The following is a 13,558-nucleotide window of genomic DNA, read 5'->3' as shown; positions in this document are numbered from 1 at the left end:
GGCTTAAAAGGTGTTTAACTGGCACTAACAAAATGAGCAACATGTAGGGCAAACTTGAGGTACACAAACTTGATGTATACAACCTTTATGCACATTTTGCACTGTAATTCAAATACAATTTGCCGACTTTACAAGCGGTTTGTGGTGGATGGTCACACAATTTGTTTTATTTAGGGATTCATTCATATATTTTATGAATGTTGTTTATGCCCTTGGGCCGATTGTGCTCCGTTCATACATACCAGAACATTTTGTGATTCTTATTTCATCAAAATAATAACAACAAATACAAGTAAGATGATTAAAAAACACGATTTTCCTTCATTTTCCCTGCCCCGCAATCGCACATCACTACATGTCTCAATGTGATCGCATTGTATTGTATAATGTAGGAAATTAAGTCCCCGTGGATATTATAACGTAGAATTACAGTAATAAGTAATCATACCTGGGGAAATTCCAGTTTTACTACTTTAGTATGAAAGGGGAAAGCAATGGAGTTTTCACTGATCAGATTATGAAGAGATTGATTCGAGGATATCTGTGGGTTGGTCGTCGTTGTGCCTAAAAATTAGGTACATGTGAACCACTTTGCACAGCCAATATTGTTGTGCTATTAAAACAGCAACAAAGGAGATTTTGAGTACACGAATATGCTCCTCTCCAAGGGATTAATATTCTTCTGCCGACTTGGTGGAGTCTGGTTTATAAAACAACACATCTGTCAATGAAGTGGATAAGCTTTTTCCTGGAGAAAGAGAGTGATTGGTGAAAGAAGCATCATTTTTGGAGATTGTTATCTGTGTAAGTTATTTTTACACGCAAAGGATATATAATTTGTACGATGGATTTCGTTAAACAGCGATTTTCGCAGGACAACTGAATTAGGATACACATCAGCCATCCAGAATATTGCAACAAAGCTTTGTAATTTAAAAGAAGAAAACTGCCGGCTAAGTAGTAAATTAGAGTGATTACATTGTATATAATGTGCATTTATTGTTCATGTGTACGCAATAGTTACCAGTCTTATTTTACTTTTCATCAAACATTCAGATTTTGTTAAGGGGGTACTACACCCATTGATTTTTGTTTGCATTTTTTTTGCATTTTGTGAAGAAATTACAAAAAAAATTGGACAAAGTGGTATGCAAAATGAAGGGCAAATCTTCTCGTTTTATTGGTGGCATCGGTATCAACGTAGCTTACATGCTTTTAAAAGTAGAAGCCAAAAGGTGGTACATCACTGATGATTTAAATTCACTTCATTTTGGAAAGCTTACTATCAACGGATTTCGTTAAAATTTTGGATATGTGTTGCTAACACATTAAGGAAATAAAGTTGATATGTAAAATGGAAATAAGTGGTTCCTGATTTCTTTTATGACTTCATGAACTTGGTGCTCCACAACTATCAAAAAAGGAACAGGTTAAAATGCTTCTATTTTCAATGTTGAGCTATATTTTGTATTTTTAACTTGCGACATTATTTCACTGAAACTTAATTAAGCCACAGGTAACAGGTTACCACAACCATACTACAGCAATGTTGAAAAACTTGTATTTCTTGTCACCTATACCACCATATTGGGTAGTTTTCCGTAAGCTTAACTTTTGTGATTTTGGTAACTATTTTATATTTATTTGTGAAATCCATCTCAACTAGGCATTCTAAATTGTACTCACCATTTACATCCCAAGGTATATTAGTATATCCACCTTGCACTTCTCGATATATATCCAGTTAAAGACAGAATATCAAAATTATGCCTCATTATGATATCACAGACTCCCACATGTGTATTCAAAATTGATGCTTAAATTTGACCTGAACCAATTGACCTATAACCTGACATACGGTGACCTAATAGCCTTTTCTTCTCCTAACAACACATTATAGTATTAAATTGACTAATTGACTATGCATCCATTGTGTAAGTGTTTATTTAATTTATTCAGTGTTATATATTTTGCATGCGCCACTAGATTTTCTATAGAGAGTATAACAAAGGATTTAATGTATTCTATTCATGTACCCCACTTGAACATGTTGAATAGAATAAATTATGGTTTGTTATGAAACACGCATCTGAGTTACTAGGATACAGTAAACAAAAAATATATAGGGCTAAAATGACTTACTAAAATGGTTTAAAAGTACTTTGTATGTAGATATATTTTATAAGTTCAGGACATGAGGTGATGAACATATTTATGTACTTTATAAATTTGCAAGAAAAAAAAGAAGAGGGGTACTGATGAAAATCAGGGTATTATTCCCCCTTAACTTAATCAAAACGGTGTGTAATTACATACTGTACAAGAAGTTACAAAATCTTTATACAATTTACGAGAATTTATTCCAAAAGTTGTTCAAAACAGGCTTATATAATATTCATTTGAAGTAATTATACAGCTAACTGATACGCGTATGCAATTGTCGAAAGAAAATGATTAAGCTAGAAAGATCTTAATCAAACTTTTTTTATTTTAACATTTTCATGGTTAATATGAAAATATATATTGAATTATACGCAAAATAGTAATTTTCGCATAAATTATGCAAATTAGGAAACCAATATGGGCGCCAACGGCGGCCATTTTGTGAGATATCATGCATCAAACTTTAGAGTCTGAAACATTTTTAAATGTTTAAAAGTCTAGAAACAACTTATTTAGCGAAACCTTTGTTACTTCAATTAAATATAAAATATGAACGGTGTGTTCGATTTGACTCAAAAAAAAAAAATATCTTGAACTGTAGTACAACTCAGCTCAAAGACCCAATTTTGCCAAAATAACCAATTGATTAGGATCTTCCCCAATATTTTGATAAGGGGGTGGTCCATATATCAACCACCCTCCCCATGTTGACGCCTGTATGTAGATTTCCGACCATTTAACCTCATACAGGGTGTCCCAAAAAGCAAACAAACAAACAACGCTGATCAAATATATTTTGGTATGTAAAGAAACCTTTATTTTTTAGCTTTAATAAACCGAATCAAATATTTTAATCTGCTCACAACTTTTGAACAAATGCTCTTTTAAAGAAATGTACCTGTTTTTCACTCTGTCCACGGAGGAGGTTTGAATACTTCAAGGATTGAAAAGAAGTACGCGTACCATGCGTGAATATCAAACATTCCTCAATGAGAACTTATAAAATAACAACTTTATTTATGGAATGGCCTTTACCGGTGGGTTTATGCATGCAGCTGGGGGCCTTTACACTGAAAACAAAAGCTTGTTTTTCGTTGTGTTCTACTAATTTAAATTAGTAAAATAAACTGCTTGAGCGCATGCTACCAGGTTTACGATGTCTTACGATATATGTATACTAAGCAGACGTATGCGAGACTCGTAAATGAAGGAATAATAGTTGTGGAGTAGGTCCTACCAATTGGATTTGGAAGTTCTACGACAATGCAACATTTAGTACAGCATCGATGGTTCGTAAACGCTGTCATCGCGGCGTTTACGAACTCGTTGTACCATTTGGTTTTACAAATCTCTGGTGGTTTTACGATGTTTTAAACATTCCCGCTGTTTCGATCATGTGCTCGTGCTTGCAGACGACTGATCGAGTAGCGGTTGTGCAGCGACAAACTTGAAAGTGGAAAACTATGCTAACAGATAATATTTCAAGTTATTTCTCTCAAAATGAGCACTAGATATTGTATTGATGGTGTAAGCTTCTTTTTGTATGATCAGAAATGCTGTGCCACATGTACAGTGTGGTCGTAAAGACTAAAAGTCATGATGCTGTGTCACATCGCATGTAAGCTTAAAGCTGTAAGCTTACATGCGATGTGACGCAGTTGTGACTTTGCACACTGCACATGTGGCACATCAATACAATATCTAGTGCTCATTTTGAGAGAAATAACTTGAAATATTATCTGTTAGCATAGTTTTCCACTTTCACAACCATCGTACATCACATTGTACAATTGATTTGTTCGACCAGACAAACGAGTTCTAAACTTTGTTGAGCCTGTCGAACTAACCAAGATTAGTAGAAAGAGACATCGTTTTTACGATCTTATAACGTTAGTACGGCAGGTTTGAAATTCGTAAAGCGTATGCCGTACGAACAGTTTCATTGGTAAAGCAGACTTGTTCGGCATACCCAACCAATATAATAGCATCGCTAAACATGCCTTACAAATCACTAATTAGTAGAACGAGACATCGTTTTTACTAACTTTTATTTAGTAGAACTTACGAAATAATGTCATGGGCTATGGAATTGGTAGCTATTGGTTAGGTGTCATTAACTTGTCGGCAAAATGGATGTGGGATGGGAATTCGCTCCCTACACTTACAATTACTTATTTTTTCTTACATACAAAAATATATTTGATCAACCTACAAAAATAGGAGAAAAAAGGGTGCAACGAGGGTTTTTTTTTATGGCACACCCTGTATTTTAAGCCTACAAAGTGCCAATATTTGCGCTCTTCACGTGAATTTAATTGTTTTCAGCTTCAATATGGCAAAACCCCGCTGTCAAAAAGCATTCTACGCCACTGGGCATGTGCAAACATTGCAAATATGCCAAAAAATCAAGTTAAAAAAAACCCATGAATAAACTCATTTTAAAAGATGGCTTTAATGTTAGCAATTGTTTTAAACTGTGGTGATATTGGGTACTTCATAGCGAGTGTGTAGAAAAATTCAAATATCACATATATACTTTTGTAGGTGCTGTGGTTCTTGAGATATGTTGTAAAGAGGACTGAGACAACAATACTTTTATAAAACGTATATAACTCATTCACTACAATAAATCAAGCAAGTTTTCAAAGTATATGATTTGGAGCCTGATTTGGAGAATGAACCTTTTTGGGGCGCCCTCTACGGAGGGGGCATGACTTTGTGAAAAGCTCTAATTTCACTCTTGCTAGATTTAATCCGCAATTGTTTTGCTAAAATTATGCCCAGCTCAGAAATAAAACCACAATTTGCTTGGATTTGATTTTATTATTGTTTTCTGATATGCACGGGATAAAATCGTGTGCGTATATTCTTTAACAAAATTAATGGACTTATAAAAACACCAAATAAACCGTGACCTTTGTGCGGGCTTAAACCAGTTCACCGCCTCTTAGAACCCGATAGACGGTGGCATTTGACCATTCTAATTATGTATGTTTTGAACATGTTTGCGCACGAACTAGTTGTTTACAGTGTGAACATGCCATATTCATGATATTCACTAGAATCTACAACATGCTCATCTATCAGGGCACAGTTCTTTAACCCCAATGCATTTGTACATTCATTGAATGACCTTTGAAAATGTGAGTACAAAAACTCATACTCTGCAACTTGAGGTCAAATTTTGCACTATGATTGTTTAATTAAATTTATTGATAATATGCCACTGGAATGAGACCATTGTGGTCCATAGTGACCTTTGCACATTTAACCCTTAAACCAACACCAATTAATTATGGTTGACCAACACAACCACTGACCAATCATGAAATCACTAATTAGTTTATGTGCTTGACTGCTAACTGATTGTGACCAAAGATATTAGAACACAGCTCAGTATCTGTGTGGCGACTATCTCTGATAAAAAACATTAATTAACGAAGTTCAATTCTGGTCAGCCGAGAAAGGAATAAATTCGGAAGACATGATTGTGTTGAACCATGGGTCCATGCTTGAAGGTCAGTTGCAACCAGAGTTGCCTACCCCGCGATATGGTAGCCCAATTAGGCGACTTTTGACTCGTAACCGTTGTTAACCCGGGTCGGTGTCGGGCAGCTTATTTAGGCCTACGTCATTTTGTTAGTGTTTACCAAAAATGCTGAATGAAATAATATTTATAGTAATATTATCTAATATGCCTAAATGCTGGGAAGGGTTCCTAGCAAGGTAAAGTGAAAGAAACCCCAATGGCTATTTTGTCCGTTTTAAATAGAGTTCTATGGCCGACTTAAAGTCATAATTATGACGTAATTTTGTTATTATTTAATTAATTTTTAGCAGAATTAATAACATAAAAAATGGGCTGTGCCCGTTTCATAAAAAATAACGATCGATCTTACCCTTGATTCCTTTTAACAGGCCTGTAAATTTCTTGGAACTGTTTGATATGAAAGGAGGGTATGATTTTTTTTTATTAGTTTAAGTATTTCCTAGCCTCTCTTAGCCACAGGGTTGGTGGGCTACAACAGAGTATACCTTAGGATAAACTGGCATGAGCGCGCCGACCCCAAGTTTTCAAAATTACGTTTACATGACTTTGTCGAAATTCGTTGTGTGACAAGAATGAGTGTATAGATGACTAGGGGGAAGCGTACTTATTTGTATCTTCTATATATACTATCCATATACACTAGGTCCTGCATAACGAAATGCAACAATATTCATATTCCAAAGCAATATCACTACAATAGGCCCCCAAAACAGAACTCCCACCCAACAGAATATCAAATTGACGCGAAAGCTTCATTCCATGAAGCATTTCTCTTGTATTTGATCATCTTCTACTCTTCCCTTGGAAAAAAATCATTATAATACCAAATCTAATCACCATGGAATTCACCATATCACGTCCAGCTCACAATGGGCGCCCCATTCCTTTTTTAAGGGAATTTTTATTATGCCTAGTCTACCCTTAAGGCCATGTATGGGTTTCGAGATACCACCCTTTTCTGGATAGCGAGTGCAAAACACATGGCCTTTGACTAAAGTTTGCACAAAAAGTAACGCAGCTATTATAAATACGCCTATAGCTTCAGAACTAATAATTGTTTTCACAATGTTTCAACATAAAAAGAAGGATGATTTATTTACGCGCATTTTGATAACCATTTGTCAAATGTCGTTCAATATTAACACCACAGTTGTGCTTTTAAAGAAAAATACCCGAATTTAAACGTTGCAGTTTACAGCGATTAATGGGTATTATGCAAGCACTGTAGCACCACACAGAGTGGTAGCACCATAGATTATCAAAATAATAGCACGTACTAAAAGCCCGCCATTATCTTCGCGCTTACTTCAAACCAATGCAAATAGCTGCGACTTTTAAATTCGGGTTTTTTTTTTCAAAACACTGCTGTATTGTTAATATTGAACACAATTGGACAAATTGGGTATCAAAATGCGCGTAGTTAAATCATCCTTCTTTTTATGTTGAAACATTGTGAAAACAATTATTATTAGTTCTGAAGCCATAGGCGAATTTATAACAGCAGCGTTACTTTTTGTGCATACTTCATTATATAGTAATCATGCTGATAACATAAAGTCATGGTGAGATTTGTCCCGGCGATATATCCCGGCGATATACACATATGATCTACTGTGAAAGCAAATACTAGATAGTTATTTACTGTCACAGCGGAAAATAAAGAAGTCGGATAGTTTAAGTGTTATCATGATCTGAGAAATTTTACGCAACTGAACAATTGTTATGTAATCCTATATAGGCCTAGACTAGTCATAGCAAAATCACCCAATTCATCAGTGGATATGGTAATGGTTGTTATGTTATATTGGGTTTACATTTCTTATGAGCCTTAAATGGTTTAAGTGTTGACAAAACATTTTCCAAAAATGTTTGGCAAAAAATATTTGAGAATAACATTTTGACAACATTAAAAAAAAAATTTTTCAACATTTTAACAATGTTTTCATGACATTTATATAACCCGACATTTAAATAAACACCTCAAAAGAAATAAGTCCCCCTCTGAACATGTCGTCATAACATCGTAAGGTTTCGTTTTGTACCAACAAAACTAACTTTGAAATAATTATATGACTGTTTACTAAGTGCTGTGTGAAAATGAGAGATTTCCATGACTTCAGGGCTGAATGAGCCTAAATTGAAGACAAAAAGTGCCCTTTCCAAAAGTCACAAAGTAGGCCTATGCTTGTTAACTGCAAGGAATGGAACTGACCATCTTACAACTCACTGTGCTGAACTCTGCACCAAGGGGATTTGCATGGCTGTAAATTACAGTAAATGTTCACTTGGTGAGGATTTTAAACTGCACTCAAACACATGGGGTTTTCCATTATTTTTTTTAAATAGTAATAAGCCATGAATCAACTTTTGTGACAAGCATGGGCCTACTTTGTGACTTTTGAAAAGGGCAGTTTTTGCCTTCAATTTAGCATTTTGACCAAATACCTCATAACCAGAGACGATGTAAAGAAAGGAGGGAGAACGGAATTATATCCTTTATTCTCAAGTAGTTACACATCTACTTAAAAGTAGCCTTTGATGTGATGTGTGTTGCCGACTACGGTTGATTAATTTTCACTCCAGAATTGAAACCATATCCAATGTTTCTATAGAGAATTAATCCCTTGAAAGTATGACACGTGTGTGTTAAGTACCTGATGTTGCTCTGAAGGGATGCCACACGTGGATACTATAAGAAAGAAATGTAGTTTTGTAAAGATTCCAAAAAAATCCGCCCATTTTGGAACATATATTAATTATTTAGGAGAGTGTTTTAGGATTTTGTTAGAAAAGGGATGCTTTTTGATCATCTATATTTTATTGTTTTATGTATTTTCCTGTCATTTCCTGCAAACCTAATAAAGATATTTTGATAATTGAAAATAGTCTGTATCATAAATCGTAGAGGTTGAAAGCGTAACCAAGCGTGCAAAATTATTATTTGCCATGGAACTTCGGTCATATTTTATTTGAAATAAACTGGATGTTAGGATCTACATGCATGGTATGCATAGTATTGATGGTATACAGACACTGACCTTTCCCTAAAACTAGTAAGCAGCAACTTGTGTATCCCACCCGTCATGGGTTCGAACCCTTTTGTTGTATTTTATAGTTAAACCTAAATAGCGTGATTGCTTTTGAATGCGCGGCAACACACATATTTTGTTTGAGGATAGCTGGATCTATCTCCTTTCTTTACATCTTCTCTGCTCATAACCAAGAAAAGTATAAAACCTGCAACGGAAACTGAAGGCAAATAAACAAATATTTACCTGTTAATATACGTCTAGCCCTCTTCTTTTGTTCCATTATCTATTGTATTTCTTTTGTTCAAAGTCTGGTCAACTGTCGATTATATCAAGTAATGTGGACAGGTCAAGATAATCTGGACAGGTCAAGATAATCTTGGTCAGGTCAAGATAATCTTGGTCAGGTCAAGATATTCTTGGTCAGGTCAAGATAAACAAGAGAAGTACATGTTCACATTTAGAAACACTGGCCACATTATTTGACTTTTTGGACATTTCAACAAACTTAAAATGCATCAAAGTTTAATATATTTTACACGATCAGCATAAATTATTATGCAAGTTTATGCATATTAGATTTAAATGAAGATGGTAAACAATACTTGTGTGTATTGAATGACACCAAGAACACCTTTATTGAATAATGCAAATTAGTTTGTATTATGTCTTAAAGCCTGTATAATTAGGACGAGGATGTCAATCTACCTTTGTCCCCCCTCTCCCAACTAACGCAGATTCCGACAAAGTAGGTAACAAAACAAGAGCCACGAGGTCTTACAAATTAAGTTCAACCAAGGATATTTTGCACCTAAAATGCAGTACATTACAGGCCACAAGACTAGATGTAGAAAAACTACAACAATCTGCGGCCTAACCCCAACCAAAAAAGGTCGAGGAAGGTACCCAGGAATATGCGTTGATTTGGTTCAGGACATTTGTTCTATAAGTATATTAAAGATAAATATAAATTCTATGGTGTTAAATGAGTTACCGCCATGTCTAGGTAAAACACACCCACTTTGACCTTTGAACTATTTACATATTCATTATTAATATTACGAATACGTATAATCGAGTGGGACATGACCACAAAGTGAATTGAATAGAATCTCCGGTTAAAATCAATGTTGTATTGATTTGATTAAATCACTTTCAATTGACTCTAGATAAGAAGCTATAAGACTCGTAGACTCAAACGCAGGACACACGGAAAGAATATTACACTGTCTCGGTGTGTTTTTATTTTTGGAAAACCCTAAACTTACACAAGATAATCATATCAGCTTTTCCAGTTTGTCTTTTGGAAAATGAATAAACCATAACAACAAATTCGTTTATTTTGGCTCACCGTATATGTAAGATAAACGGTTCAAAACAGACCATTACCATAGATAATCGGTGTCTTGTTGAGGTAGGTTCGCATGTTAGTCTCGGGTCTCGCCTTCCGAGCGACTCAACATGCTCACCATACCTCAACAAGACACCGATTATCTATGGTAATGGTCTGTTTTGAACCCTTTATCTACTACATATTTTCGGTAACTACATGTAACTGTTACCACCATCAAGCAGTAATGACTGGCTGACTGTCTTCTTCACACTTGGATGATTTTGGTGTTTCTAGAAGACAGTCGTAATTTCCCGGAAGATCCCGGCCTCCGTCTCTGTTGAGCTTAACTTGTTTCTACTGTCAGTTGGCTATGGACTCCTTTAGGGACTTGCTTTCCTCATCATGCAGTTATTGTTAACTACATGTATGCACACAACACAGGGGCACTCACAATAGGCAATTGAACCCTACTGGTAGCGCTGTATCGTAGCTATCGGGGATGAACTAGTTAGTATCATATATCAAAAAGTATAAAAGCTATGATTTTGGTACTTTCTCTCTGTTTCAATTACTTATTCTTTTCCAAATATCTAAATCTTCAACCCGGTACAAGCTTTAATAACGGGGGAACATATATTTTTATTAAAAAGAAAAACCTACCATCTATCAAAACTCGCCGTGTTAGTCCTATGCACATTTTAGTTCACCGGGCAGCCATTTTTTGATCGTATTTTGAAGATTGGCGTCATAAAACCGTCATAGGTACAAATTTAGTACTTTCTGTCAATCAATTATGGCTTATTCTCTACATGTCAATCTTTAAATAATTGGCATAGTCCTTATAATAACGGTACTCCGCCTTGATGAGTAAATGACAGCAAACAGCTGCAAACCAGTGAAAAATATCCCAAAACTCGGTCAGTGGGGCTCCGTTCGTACATGTCAATAGAGTCATTATCGATTGGATTAGTCGTCCGTAGCGGACAATTCGGTCGCTCATTGGATCAATATTATCAGGTGGTAATAAATTTGCATTGGACAATAGATTACTATATAATGGTTTAGTACTGCATATATCGGTTTAATCTTCAATAAGCGGGTTTATGGCTGGAAAGGTCACGGTGAATTCGTGCACTATGTTCTTAACAATCCTATTATGGGGGAGTCTCATAACCGCACTTTTGCTCTGTGACGTGTGTTCTTTCAGCCGATCACCCAAAGAACGTGCTGTCTCACCGATGTACATTAACTTCGTTTTCGGAGTGTTTATGGTCGCATCATTATCTTACTATAAATAGGGAAATGTTGTATGTGTGTGTGTATGTATGTATGTGGTTTATGTAAAAGGCTCCGTCAGTTTCGATCCAAATGTCGCCAAATTCATACGGGAGATCGAGGAATATACGGGAAATTGCCTCGACTTTATTTGGTTGAAATCGGTCAAGAATTGGCTGCAAAAACAGTGAAAATATGGGTAAAAACGGGGGTTTTGTTATGAAAAACTGCAGCTGGCAGGCAGCGCGTCAGCGCCGCGTGCGTAATGCGCACTACGCCAATGCGCGCGTAAACGGCACAGAGCCACGCGACTTGCAAGCCAGAGACCAGTGGACATGATAATATAGAAAGAAGGAAAAATAAATAGAAAATCAAAGACAAAAAGGTACATGGACGGGTCACGGGATTATGATAACGGATGAACACGTCCGCATACACGATATGAGAGGACGTAATAAATACGGAAAAAAATGTGTTTTGTATAAATAACATGAAGCGGTACTGTAAAGAAAAATGGAAATTTTAAAATGACAAAAGAGGTACGAGTAATAGGCCAACGGGTTAAAGTAACTAAATGAAACGGGAACGAAACAAAGAAGGAAAGAAATCATTCAGGAAATGTAAGAAAAAAAGAAGCTAAAATAATGAGAACAGAATTAAATAAAAAACATGGAAACGGGAAATCGCAAGCAGCAAATAAAAAAAGAAGTTAAAAGGGAAATGTTAGAAATAACACATTTATAAAATAATTGGAATGGGGTTAAATAAATAAATAACATGGAAACGGAAAATCACAAGCTAAGCAGAAAAAAGGAAATGTAAGAAGAGACAGATTTAAATAAATAAAATGTACCTTTTCAATTATTCTACCTGTTCAGTAATTCTTTCTGTCATAGTGACCGCTCCCATTTACTCACTAGCGGGGACCCGCGCGAAGCGCGGGTATCCCGCTAGTCTTACTATAAATAGGGAAATGTTGTATCTATGTATGTATCTATGTATCTATGTATCATGGAAAGGCTCCGTCAGTTTCGATCCACATGTCGCCAAATTCATACGGGAGATCGATGAATATACGGGAACGTGTTTAAACTTTATTTGGTTGAAAACGGTCAAGAATTGGCCTCAAAATCAGTGAAAATGTGGTACGTTGCTATGCTGGGTAAACAAAAAAGGGAGTCAGTTGTCAAGCTAGCCCGTGCGCGTCGTACGGGCGTATCTAATGGCAAGCCGCTCGCGTAGCGCAGCGATAGCGCGCGGGTAACGCAGTACTACGCCATGTCGCGCGTAAACGACGCAGAGTCGCGCGATAATACGGGTGAACGACCGACCGTAGGCGTAATAAATACGGGGAAAAGATGTGTGTTAAAAAGTACAAACAACATGAAGAGGTAGGCCTACTGTAATTAAAAAAGAAAACAAAATGAGGACAAACAGGTAGGCCTACGAGTATGTGGGTTAGCCTATAGTTAGTCACAGTAAGAAAATGAAAACGGGAATAAAATAGGCTAAAGAAGGAAAGAATAATAAAATCTAATAAAATTAGATGATTTAAATAAAAACGGGAAAATGAAAACGGGAAATCACAAGCTAAGCAGCAAATAAAAAATGAAGTCAACAGGGAAATGTAAGAAAGGACAGATTTAGAAAATAATGGGAACGGGATTGAGTAAATAAAAAACATGGTAACGGAAATTTGCAAGCTTAGCAGCAAAATGTTTTTAAAAAATGGAACAAAATTGGCCCATGTAGAAGAAACTAAAAGAAAGAAAGAAACTAAAATGGAAACTTAGGCTTAAGAGGGTCAGACTCAGATAAATGAAATTTACCTTTTCAATGATTCTACCTGTTCAGTAATTCCTCCCGTTTTAGTGAACGCTCCCATTTACTCACCTAGCGGGGACCCGCGCGTAGCGCGGGTGTCCCGCTAGTCTTACTATAAATAGGGGAATGTTGTATCTATCTATGTATGTAGGCCTATAAAGGCTCCGTCAGTTTCGATCCAAATGTCTCCAAATTCATACGGGAGATCGATGAATATACGGGAACGTGTTTAAACTTTATTTGGTTGAAAACGGTCAAGATTTGGCCTCAAAATCAGTGAAAATGTGGTACGTTGCTATGCTGGGTAAACAAAAAAGGGAGTCAGTTGTCAAGCTAGCCCGTGCGCGTCGTACGGGCGTATCTAATGCCAAGGCGCTCGCGTAG

Source organism: Amphiura filiformis, unplaced genomic scaffold (assembly GCF_039555335.1).
Source record: "Amphiura filiformis unplaced genomic scaffold, Afil_fr2py scaffold_37, whole genome shotgun sequence".
NCBI lineage: Eukaryota > Metazoa > Echinodermata > Ophiuroidea > Amphilepidida > Amphiuridae > Amphiura > Amphiura filiformis.
The sequence above is the reverse complement of the archived record's forward strand: the minus strand, read 5'-3'. Positions refer to the sequence as shown.